This window comes from Trachinotus anak, unplaced genomic scaffold (assembly GCF_046630095.1).
Source record: "Trachinotus anak isolate AG129_WGS33_773 ecotype Australia unplaced genomic scaffold, CSIRO_AGI_Tana_v1 ptg000002l, whole genome shotgun sequence".
Taxonomy (NCBI): Eukaryota; Metazoa; Chordata; class Actinopteri; order Carangiformes; family Carangidae; genus Trachinotus; species Trachinotus anak.
In genome coordinates this window covers 13,539,165-13,551,865 of record NW_027273853.1, presented here as the reverse complement: position 1 = coordinate 13,551,865, position 12,701 = coordinate 13,539,165, and positions in this window count along the sequence as shown.

The window sequence follows — 12,701 nt, the reverse complement described above, 5'->3', positions numbered from 1 at the left end:
TGTAGTATTTGTTTCGTCTTAATGGTAATTTATATTTCTCTTGTAAATTTCTCTATTATCTAGAACTAAAAATGGTATTTGTAAAAAGTGCTTTTTTCTAAGCTTATGATAATTTATATTTAGAATCCATGAGGATAAGGAACGAATAGTGCAACAAACTTTGATTTTGATAGCAATTTCATTTTTTTTTAAAGTGACTATGAGCCTGTGGGATTCCAGTGGACCACATGAAAATGTAAGTTTGATCCTTCCTCTCAGCATGTTTCACACATAGCTTGCAGAAGTGCTGACAGGTCAATAAAATAAATGAATAACAATCAAGGAATTACAGTGCTGCGATAAGACCTCATGTTTCACATATTAGCTTAATGGAAACACGCCAGATAGCAGCACTAGGCTACTTAGAGTCACAGGAACTGACAGAAGCGCTGAAGACAACCGAGCAAGCCTGGGACTGAAGTCTCAGCTTCATGTCATCACCTCTACATTCAGGAGTTACACTGTTTGACTGTGTCATGGAGATTAATCTCAGATTTACTGCAGAACTGTGTTCGTTAACACAACACCTCCAATGTGTTGAGGCACTGTAATTTTGTGATGAAAACCAACCTTGTTCAATTCTTATTTGCCTTTATCTTAGCAGCTATATATCATGAGAGCAATGTCAAAAGAACTGCAAATTTGAAGATATGCTCTGCCTTTCCATGCTGAGGCTACCTATGGCCTTGTGAGAGTAAAGTGCTTCTGGAGGACGGACCTTTCCTATTTTTTCACAAAAAAGCACGAAACCGCTGAGACCTTTACAGTTCTAAAATGACTGAACAAGAAGTGAAAAATATTTCACCTTTTAGCAAAAACACTGCTGTGCATCTTACCGGTTGTCGGTAGTTGCATAGTAACAACGGGGTCATGGTTGACACGTAATTCAAGCATCTGTTCAGCGCTAGCAGCTGAAGCGAAAATCCCAGTAAACACACTCAGTGAGTTCTCAAGCAGAACAGCGACCAGAGTCACAACTAATCACTTAAGGCCTTTCTTCATCCTCACACCACTTACATTTACCCTTTGGCCGGATTTTTCAGCCTCAGTCTAAACATAAAAACCAGGTCACTGTGAAAAAACAATGCTGAAGTGTCATTATTTGTACACGGGATGGAAGTAGGGTACAGTTTTTCCTCTGAAATAGCTTTAAGGTTGTTAAAGTCATCTTATTCCACACTGTCTGACAGTATCAGCATGTTCCAACGCTTCATTAAATCTATATGATGTTTACACTGAGAGAAACACTCAGCTTCAGTTGAGCGCCACCTTTTTTTCCCTTTGATAATGGATTTAAAGCTGAGGTCTGGATGCACAGCATAAGTTTGTAATGACTCTGCTTATGATATAAAAGTCATAAATTTCAAAAAATTTGTTAGATATTTGTTTCACCTGTTTTACCCTAAACCTTCTTGGATTATCTTTAATCTAGAGCTAAAACTAGGGGATTATTCAGTTGACAGGTAAATAACTATTTTGATAATCAATTCAATCAAGTCAATTTTCAAGAAAATATAGAAAAACTTCCCTTCATTCCAGCTTCTTAAATGTGAAGATTTGTTGCTTTACTTTGGCTTATGTAATGGTAAACTAAAAATCTTTTTGGTTGGAGTGGAGAATGAAACGATCAAAACAATGAATAAAGTATTCAGCCCTGCTTTAAATCTTTGTTAAATCATGGTTTGTCTTATAATTCTTTTGAACAGAGACCTCATTTTAAACTCAATGGGACACAGTTATAAGCTTTCCTGTTTGGAGGAAAGGTGAATGAGCTGTCCGGAAAAACACCAGCTGAGATGTCTAAGTGTGACCCGCATCTGAGGTGAGTGACTCATTCTGGCATTGACTGTTAACTGAATCAGCATGTAGGATGCTGTGTAATATACCTAGCATATGATCAATCACGCTCTTCTCAGATGGTCTGGTGTACGTGGGATGTTGAGGCTTTTTATCTTGTGCTTTGTCCATTTGGCAAAAAAAAAGAAAAAAAAAAGAAAAAAAGAAAAATGGAGCTCTGATAGCTCTGCATGACGACCAAAGGCATTACTCCAACACCTCCGACACCGTAGCTCTCCAGCAGAGAGGGTTTGTGGGATGAGTGCCCTCTGGCAGGGAGGTGATGCCAGTGAACAATCCTTGGGGTGTGTGTGAGAGCTTTTTAGCCATCTATGTGACTCACTGCTGGTCCTTTCATTAGACTGTTGCATACATGCTCATTTTTGCTCATGTCACCATCCTATCTATTAGTCACTTGTCTGAAACCGCTACTGGAGTTTCCAGTATTACCAGTCACATGTCACTAAATTTTCATACTGTACTTGTGACTTTCATCTCATGCTCTCTTTTTGTTTTTCCTGCAATCCTTTTTTATCTTTATAAAAGAGAAATATGTTTGCGGTTTTCAATGCCAAACTATTTACTGGATTAACAATTTGTCAAACCAGAGCCAATGGCGCAGCTCCAAAGCAAGTAAAGGCTGCTCGAAATTCAACAGACAGAGCAAGAGGAACAGCTCGGACGCTCCTCAGGTGGCCCTCGATGTCTGTGCCAGCAGCTCAGCTTCCCTGTATTTTCTACCTCAGGACCCCCTCCCCCACACATGCACACCCCCACAGCCACATACAGTAATCACCATGTCCTGCTCCATTCAACAGAGGGGGCATTTAATCAAGCAATTTTCCCCTTGTCACGGCAAGGAATTTAGATCCACTAGTCCAACAACATCTATGTGATTCTCAATGCAAAGAGTAAATAGTGGGCAATACCACCTCATATATATGAAATTTATGAATTTGTCAGCCCTAAGAGATTTTTCTGTTTTCAACTCATAGAATAATTCCAACAAAAAAAAACAAAAACAAAACACACATACTCTGTCTATTTTATATATTTATCTAATCTATCATCATGGTCTTGTGAAAACCATGTATCTCCAAAATGTCAACTTTTTGTGAGCCCAGAAAACAGCCCTGTTTTCAGCTTTACAACCGTCCATACATGGTTGTCATTGGCAAGTGACATACAATTTCTCAATTGAATATGTCCCGATTTTAAAACTGCAAGAATTAGTTGATTATTCGCTTATATTGCCTTATATCCTTTTTCATAACCGATTAATTGTTGAAGTAAAAAAAAAATGGTTTCAGACCTTTGGACACAACTCTATATACATGTATAAGATAACATTTTATGCCGAATAAACATATTGCCCACTATCACTGAGAAGGTCCAAGCTGATCAAAGAGCAAATTTAGCACTTTACATGTCATATTCACATTACAGACATGAGCAAAAGTAATTATATAGACAACCTCAGAAAAGAAGCCAGTTTGTAATTATTTTAGATTCCACAGCACATTTAACATCTGAACTAAAAAATCATACCAGTGGATATTTTCAGTCCACTATAACTATCCACCAATGTAGTGACATCAACTTTCAGGTCATACTGAAGAAGGTGAAAATGACAAGTGGAACAGACTGCTCTCAGTTTCTCCTGTCTATTATTTACATGCATACTTTGGCTTGATAACTCATCATTCAGCAAAACAGAAGAATAATGGCCTCAGGGCTAATATGCTCTGTGTCCAACATGTCTGAAAGAAAGATTACCTTCACCGTAAACGTGACCTCTTCCCTACTGGGAATTCATAAAATAACCCTCTAAGTACCACATGGTTTGTCTTGACTTTATCTGAGCAGGGACCTTTCTCCTGATCCCAAAGGGCTAATGAGACTGTGATTTAGAAATGTGTTAGTTCATCCAGCTTATTACAACAGAAGAGAAATGTTATACTAATGTACTGAGTACTGAAGGAAATGACCTGATGAGATGAAAGATAGACAAAGGGAAGTGGAAATGAGCGATGACTCAAGCACAGGGAAAATCCTGAGGATGAATTAGTTATAAGGCCATCAACATGTGGGGCAGACGAGACATGAAATATTAACTTAGCATCTGATAGAGTTAAGGTTAAGCAATTCCTGAAAAATCAACTACTGCACAATTACAAACCATCAGCCCTGGTCAGGTGCTAGAGCTATACATCCCGTTAAAAGACAGTGAGGAAGAAGAAAAAGTGTTTGGCTCAGCGTCTACGTAACACACACCGTAAATCACCCTTAATTTCTGAAGCAGTAAAAAAATCTGCATGCAGATAACACCCACCGCATCATTCATCTCAGCTACATGACTTTCATTGTACACGCCCAGTTTTTGTAGCGCAGACGAATCAAAGTGAGACATATGTTCCATGGAAGTAAGAAAAATAATTATCCAATATAAATCTATTTTTTTAAGGAAATAAAAAAAGTGATCTTTTGAAAAATCTCATATAAGTGAACAAAAAAACTTACTGTAATTTAAAAAAAAAAACAAAAAGAACACAAATGCACAGAAGATGAGAAATCACTTCACACATAACTGTAGCTTTCCACAACACATGCTGATTTACCTCTGAGCTAGCACAGGGCTCAGTCTCATCTTTACCATGGAAACCAACACCATACTACAGTACATGCACACACACTGAGGGAGCAATTGCCATGGCATCCAGTGCCGTGGCGACAAGAAGCCTTCAGCGACCAGACCAATTTACTCAGCAGCTAACTAGACACTAAGTCAACCTTCTGTCTATCACTCCCCATTTTACTCTCTCTCCTCCTTTTCTCTATTCCCTTTTTCATCTCTTTTTACAATGAATTTCTTTTGTCATGAGCCAGAACAATTACCTTTTATCAGCAGAGGACAAGGTCTTGCAGTGCTGAGTAGGAGTGGCTCTCGGTCGAGTGGTGACAGAGGAAAAGAAGCTCTGCAGGGATCCCGAGAGATGCCCAGGGATGCAGCTGAACCGGCACCGCACGCACGCATCCACCACCACTATCACCACCAGCTAGAGCAGCAGCAGCAAATCGGAAGGGGAGGGGAAAAAAATATAAAAAGCAGGAGAGGGGGTTGCTCTATCAGCAGCAGGAACATTACATCATAGGCTGCCTCTGTGGAAGGGTGGGAGAGGAGTGGACGGAGGAAGGGAGGTGCTGCTTGTAGCAGCACTCTCTCTGTCACTGCTGAGCCCTTTCCAGTGCATGCACAAGTCCAAATGTAATATTTATGATCAGGTAATTTTAAAATGCCCTCAGTGGTTTGAGCCAGACCTATGAAATAATTAGATCAACTGTACTTTATTGTGGACCATCACTGGGATTTGTTGTCAGAATGGATATAATATGATGTACACTATAATGTGGCTTATCCCTTTGGGGCAAAGACTGTGTGTGTTTATGTGTGTGTGTGTGTGTCTGTGTGTGTGTGTGTGTGTGTGTGTGTGTCCAGTGTCCAGTGCATGGCAGCCCGCACAATGTCTATTCTGTGTGGTAATTTGATTGCGTGACCAGCGCTTGCTTACCAGTGCTCACAAAGCATGCTGATATTCAACCTCTGAAAAAGGTCATCTGAGATTCCTTGCAGCAGTTGTGAGTGGATAGGTGCAATTGTCAGGACTTAACATCTGCTCACAGTGATTAAATTTAAACTTGGCTGTCACAACAGATTTGTCAAAAACTGCTCTGTGAATATGCGGAGGCTTCAAGCACTACTGGTTGACAGAGTCCAACCATAATGGGCCAGACGTAAACATTGTCTTTTCCAAGTGGTCAGCTGTTAACCACAGTTTCACGCTGGTGCGCCACAGACCACCACCACTGAAAACAATAGTCAGTTAGGACCACATGATCTCAAACCTTCCTAATAAATACGAACACAGACCCACAAGTATGAACACGCTGTCACAAGACACACATTATTGGACGAGACTGAGCAAAATCTTCCAACATTAGGGCTGCAATTTACAATTTTTTTTTTTATAGATTATTCTGCAGATTATTTTCATGATTATTTGATTAATTGTTTGGTCTACAAAATATGAGAAAATTTTGCAGCATGCAAAATGCTTGTTTTGTCCAGTAATCAGTCCAAAAATATTTAATAGCATCCTAACGGAGGTAACAGAGAATGTTTGAACACATTTATATATTAAACAATAAATAGACTATCACAGTTTTTACCACAATTTTTTTTCGAAAAATGATTTTTATCTTATTGTTTTGGTTATACATTGTGCAAAAAATCCTGTAAGTGGATTTACTGTTTGAATCTGAGCCTCTCATCACTCCCTGTAGGTGGCTGTTTGCAGAACAAGCTCTAATTAAACCCACTGCACCGACCATAACAAAGACACACTTAGAAAGTGGCCCGGCTGAAACAAGCTGAGGTTATGGATGGATGGTTTGAACCTGTGCTTAAATGTAATCACTGCGAAACCACTTGTTGTTATTATTATTACTACGTATTCTGATAATGCCATCAGCAATGTGTAATGTATTCAGTGGCACAGCAGTCGATAAACTAAACAGACTGTCATGTATTGTGTAAACAGACTGCAGTGTGACATCTGTCACAGCCCAAACAATTTAGAATAACTATTCCATAAATGGGTTACACAAAGATGTAGACAGCCATGTGTTCAAGTGAATAACACAGTAAAAATTGAAGCAAATCAAACTCATCTGTATTGTAGCTCTGCCCAAACCTTAGCTCTAAGTCCAGTTGAAGACTAAACACAGGTAAACACACTCACAGAAAGACTAGATTTGGTACATATAATTTCGTCATGTTTTTAACAATGAAGCCATTCTAATAAAGGCGTTTAATTATTTTCACATGGGTAGACAGACACTCTCTCTTCTCAGCTTTTATAACTCTTGATAGCAATAACCAGCAGCAGATCTCTGATGGGATGTACTTTTGTTCAAAAACAGCCTGGAGAAGAGATCACTGGCAAATTCAAAGCAAAACATCCTGCTACATTGCATATCTTTAACCCATGGTGAACTTTAAGTGAAGCCAGACGGGGTTCTGGTGACCATCCAGTCCAGATTCTAGGCTAAATCTGACAGATCATTTGCCAAATGAGCCCTCAGACTTCCACTGAGGTTAGCTATTTAAATCAGTATCTTTTAAATCTTCTCCTATATTCATTTGACGCTGAAGTGCACTTGTAATTATAACAAGAAAACTGACCGAAGGGTTAGCGTGAGTTTGAAGGACAGTTGTCACAGCATGTTTTGGCAGTCCAGTCCACTGCAGTGATGATGACACAGCTTGTCCTGGAGGCCAGAAATGACAGAGCACAGAGACCTTTAATTTAAGGGCTGATGGCCAGATACAGAATAAAAACTAGCCCTGAAAATGTCCATGGACAACTCACATCTGCCATCTGTAATCTGTACTTCTTCATGGTCACCACACAAAAGAGAAAAAGTTGTTGTGGGTGACATCATGCAATGTGTATGAGCGCTGTCAACGATGAAAAATAAATAATTTGGCCTAAATAAAACACAACATTTTATTTTGTCACAGTCCAGCTAATTCAGAACAGAGATCTATCATTACAACTTGCAGATGTGACCTTCACAAAAACTGGAACAATATCATCCCGGTTACAATACACCCAAACAGAAGGAAAATAAAGGCGCAGTGTATGTGCAGCAAAGACCTTAATAAGTGCAACAAAACAGACAGAAAAATCAATCCAACTGCTCTTTTGTCCGTCTCTCTCATTTTAAAATGGAGCATAAAACATTCCTCACATGCCAAGTATTGTAGGTTGACTGGAATGCAGACTACGCTCGGACAAGGCTGTGTGATTTCCAGTGTGAATGTGTGACACTATTCAGTGGATGACCACTGAGGAAGGAGGGTACCCCAGAATGTAAACAGCACTCCAGATGGACTTGACCTTTGCTAACACAAAATGGCTGAACCCCTAATGACCGCAGGGGACAACAGTCTTGAGATATTATTGCTGCAGCACACAGACTTTCATTCTACTTTCACAATGAAATGCCTCTTTGCCAATGAGCTGTTCTCTTTCACAGTTACAAATTGATTCAAGCACATCTTTGCAAAAAGGACAAAAAAAACAACGACAGCATTGAGAGACGAGAGTGACTCTGACGTGACACCAGGCAAAAAGATATTTCTGCAGTTGCATATAAAAATTGTATAAGTATCATAACACAGTCAGATGTGAAATTTTGACAACCCATGCAGTCATGAGCATCAGATAAATCAGTACGTGAAAATTGGCCAAACACTGCTACTATTCATGACACTGCTACTAATATTAATAATTAAAAACTAGGTCTCTAATTACGCTGTTTATTAAAAAACCATGTTTCAAAATCATGTTTTTGGTTTAGCACGACAAATATTAAGATGTATATAACCAGACATGTTCTCAAAAGCCACAGATACAATCTATTTTCATCTAATCCAATTTGAAAAAACATCCCAGACGGGTTAAGTGTCAATGAATTATTCAAATTTCACACATGCAGGAAGATGTGGTCAACTGTGATACATGGTGTTGATTGATCACACTTAGCAGCAGCGTCCTCAGTCCCCTCCCCCTCTACCCAGGCCCTAGAGACTACTTCTGAAATTAAAAAGGTTAGAGGTGATTAGCTGTCCCACTCTGTAGCTGCTATTACACATCACTCTCATATTACCGTTGTGTAACATGCAGCACACGGTCAAGAAGTGTGGTGATATCAAAGCTCACTCAAACAAAACAATCAACGGTAAAACACATAAACTAGTAAAAGACTTTTCTACGAACCATTGGTGATAAATGTTAGCTGTCCTAACAGGCGATTTCCCTCATCACTGAACTTCAACAAACACATGACCTACTGTATGTAGACCATCAGCAGACAGCTTAAACATTTGTTTTGAAAACGTGTTACTCCAGTGGCCTCTCCGAATAAATCAACTTATGTAAACCCTCTTGTATTGCTTGTTATCTCTGACCACTTCCCAATTTACAACAATAATGCAACTGCCTTGCAGGTTTTACAAAAAGTGTTGAGTGTCGATTTTCAGTGGGACTGGAATTACTAGACAGCCTTTCCCATGTGATATGAATCTGAACTTTATTTCGGGCCCCTATTTCTGTATGTTAGGGAAGTCAGTGCAGATGCTGCCATCACTAAAAAGATGAAGAGCAGCAGTTGCGTCTTAATACTATGTCTTGGAATAGTGATCTTAATCCCCGGCATGAAGTGCTTACAGCTGAAAGATAACAGAGCCCCGCCCTTGGCACCTTTCCCCAGGGTCTCAGGGGCTCTGGTACAGCTGCTCTGATACAGCACTGGTTCAATGTGGGACATTCACAGTCCCATCATGCCAATGTTTGGCATTTGACCATGTGTTTGAGCAGGACTAACTCAGAGAGGAAACTATAAACATCAGTATTTTGCTCTCATTGCCCAACCTACCTTATTTCCTAATATGGTATGTTGTTTGGCAGACAGAGTTGAAACAGGTGTATTATTTCTGAGGATACAGGGGTCAGAGAAGGTACGACACAATTTCATATGGCTCTTAACTTTGATGATAATTTACAGGTGGAAAACAGAAAACATGTTGACAGTTTCCTTTTTTTTTTGTAAATGGTAATGACAGTAAAATGTGGAGTATTTCCTCCTCCATATAGATGAATTTCCAACGTATATGGATTAATGGAACTGAAAATAGCAATGACGCTGCTCTGGAAACCCCTGATACTATAGTGACAACATGCTACAAACATGAGAACTGTCCCCTGTGCTGCTGATCTAAGAGGCTACAGGTAACAACTTTGGGCTCTTCTGTTACAGCGCTGCCTAACCAGTCACCTTGTTCAGACTCTCACAGCAGTATCGTGTTATACGTTACCGCGGCAACACGGCGATTATGTTCACCTCTCCATTCACAGCCCACTCTCGTCCCCCCAAGAAACACTCCTCTTGTCACCACACTGAGTTGACAGAGCAGGCGGATTACAATATGCATTGTTAGGCTGATCTAAAGAAAGCTCAGAGCCCCTCGGCAAGGTGAAGCAGGCTACATCAAACGTAACCAAGTCTGTGGATCTGCAAAAATATGGAAATTTAAAATGATTTTTAAGGCCATGTGACTGAGTGCAGCATATGTTCCACACACACCTACATATACACACACCTCTCTACTATTCTGTACTCCTATACAGAATACTATGTATATTTTATGTACAATGTACTATTCTCCTACTGAATTAGAACATTATATGCACATGTATATATATATACAAAATTTAGGGGAAAAACCACCCATGTAAGAGACTTTTATCCTTGCAACTCTTATAACAGTTGTTGAAAGAAGCACAAGCTCTTTTAATAACTTCTATGTTACAATTCAACCGCGAGACAACATTCAGTTCAGATTTGGAATTAGCTGCAGTCATTTCATCATCCGTCAAAATCAACATGTCAGAAAAAGCAGGAGGTACTTTGACCACATGTCATCACTTCATCTTTTTATCCTATTAGACATTTGTGTCATATTTAGTGTATTAATTTGTGAATTATGAAAAATGGGCTTTGTGAGGTCACAGTGACTTTGACCTTTGACCACCAAATCCTAATTGGTTCATCCTTGAGTCAAAATGAATGTTTGTGTCAGATGTAATGAAATTCCCTGCTGGGTGATATATCGCATTCACAAGAACGTGAGGTCCCAGTGACCTTGACCTTCGACCTTTGCCCACCAAAATCTAATCAGTTCATCCTTGTGTCCAAGTGAATTTTTGTGCCACATTTGAAGAAATTCCCTCAAAGAGTTCCTGAGATATCACATTCATGAGAATTGGACAGACAACCTGAAAACATAATGCCTCCTGCCCTGGCTGTCACCAGCAACGATTTTAGCTGTTTTAATTATGACCAGAAACTTTTTCATTTTGTGAATCTAACAGGGTAAACAATAGCTATTTAATCTGTCCATCATATCAGTGCTGGCATTAAGGAAAAGCAGTAAAATACCGTTATTATTTTAATGTTCTTTGGGTTCTAAAGAGGCATCTTTCAGGCTACAGTTCCCCAATTTCTGTTTTTGTCCAAAGTAGGAGCGAGTCCCAGAGGAGTGCATGTGATCTCCAGGTTAAATAATTATATAATAGTCCCACTAAAGAGAGCCTACCCTCTTCTGCACTTCTCAGTGATACCTCTTCCACAAACTACACATTACTCTGTTTTTCTGTCTCTGTCTAAGGTGAAACATGTGAGCAATGGTAATTTGAGGGCTCTACTTAAAAAGCAGGTATGTCTGGAGCACAGTGAACTGTAAGCACACTGCAGGTCTGTTTATTTGCTGTAAGCGCCAGTCTGCCACACTTCTAATGACAGGGTGGGAATCCAATAAAAAAGCAAATCAGTTGCCTCAGTTTTAAGTTGAGGATCACAGGGGCCACAAGACTCTTATCAATTGAACAGTTACAGTGCACTTATTATAACCTATGTATGTAGCAATTCGTCTCATCTACAGATTCATGCATTTTAAATAGGGTGTCTATAGGGTGTTGATGGGATTGTGTAAATACATATATATATTTCAATCTGTTTTAACAACATTTATATCTCTATTTTATCTTATTTCCACATAACAGTATACATCCTCACAGCAGTTAACAAAAATAAATAAAATAATGGCCATATTGCTATGGTCAATAACTGCACTGTCTATCCTCTATATATAAATGTTACCCACAGTGATCCATTTTAATGAAATGAGTTGAGGCAAATACTCAAACACAGGCTGCTATAATAACACAATATATGAACAGCAGAGAGCTGTAGGACTGTGCAGAGGGCTCCAATAAGCTTTAGAGTGGCTTTGTCATCAGTCCACCCGGCGTCATTTCATGAAAAATTGAGGATATGATGCATGCTAACAGTGGTGCGGGCACAAGTACATACTTCAGTCACATAGGGTATCTTAGGTGGGAGTTGCATTTGAGGAGAAATTAGGCTATGGTGCACATTACTAGACTCTTCTGAGTGGTATACTTTTGCTGTTAAGTTAACAATTTAAGAAGTAAAACCTCTTTCAACAACGAGGTAAAAATGTAGCTGACTAACAAGTATAACAGAGAATAAGAGCTATAGATAACAGAGTGCATAAAAAATTACAACTGAAAATGTTTTAGAAAGGAATAATCACAATATGCCCTCGCAATGACATATTACCTGTCTCAGTTTATTCTTTTTAAATAGGCTCAACATCAGGGTGGAAAACACATTCAGTCTTGGTTGAATTCTTGTATTAACACTGACTTAATGGTGATTCAAACTTAATGTGCTGTCTGCATATTAACTACAAAAACTTGGTTTTGTTCATGTGATAGAAGGAGCTCAGGGGAGGGCAAAGAATTTCAAAACAAATCTCTAGCTATTGTGCCACTTACACTTTAAAACACAATGTGAGATTTTTCTCGGTCTTAGCACTGCTAATAATCCTATGCCACTGTTGCATTAAAGCCATGTGACTGTGTTTATAGGACTTTACCTACAACACACCATGCAGATATAGAAATTTCATTGTCTTTAAGCATTATTTCGTTATGTTTTGTTATTTAGTTATTAGATTGTTAATATCCATTATTTCTCTAGTTGACAACTAAATGAAAATGATCATGTAAGAGCAAACACTGAGCATGTTGGCAGTCCTTTCTGTCCCAAACATGTATTTCCAGCATAGCATCAAGCAATGACAAAATGTTTATGATTTTGTGGCTTCAAGCCTGACT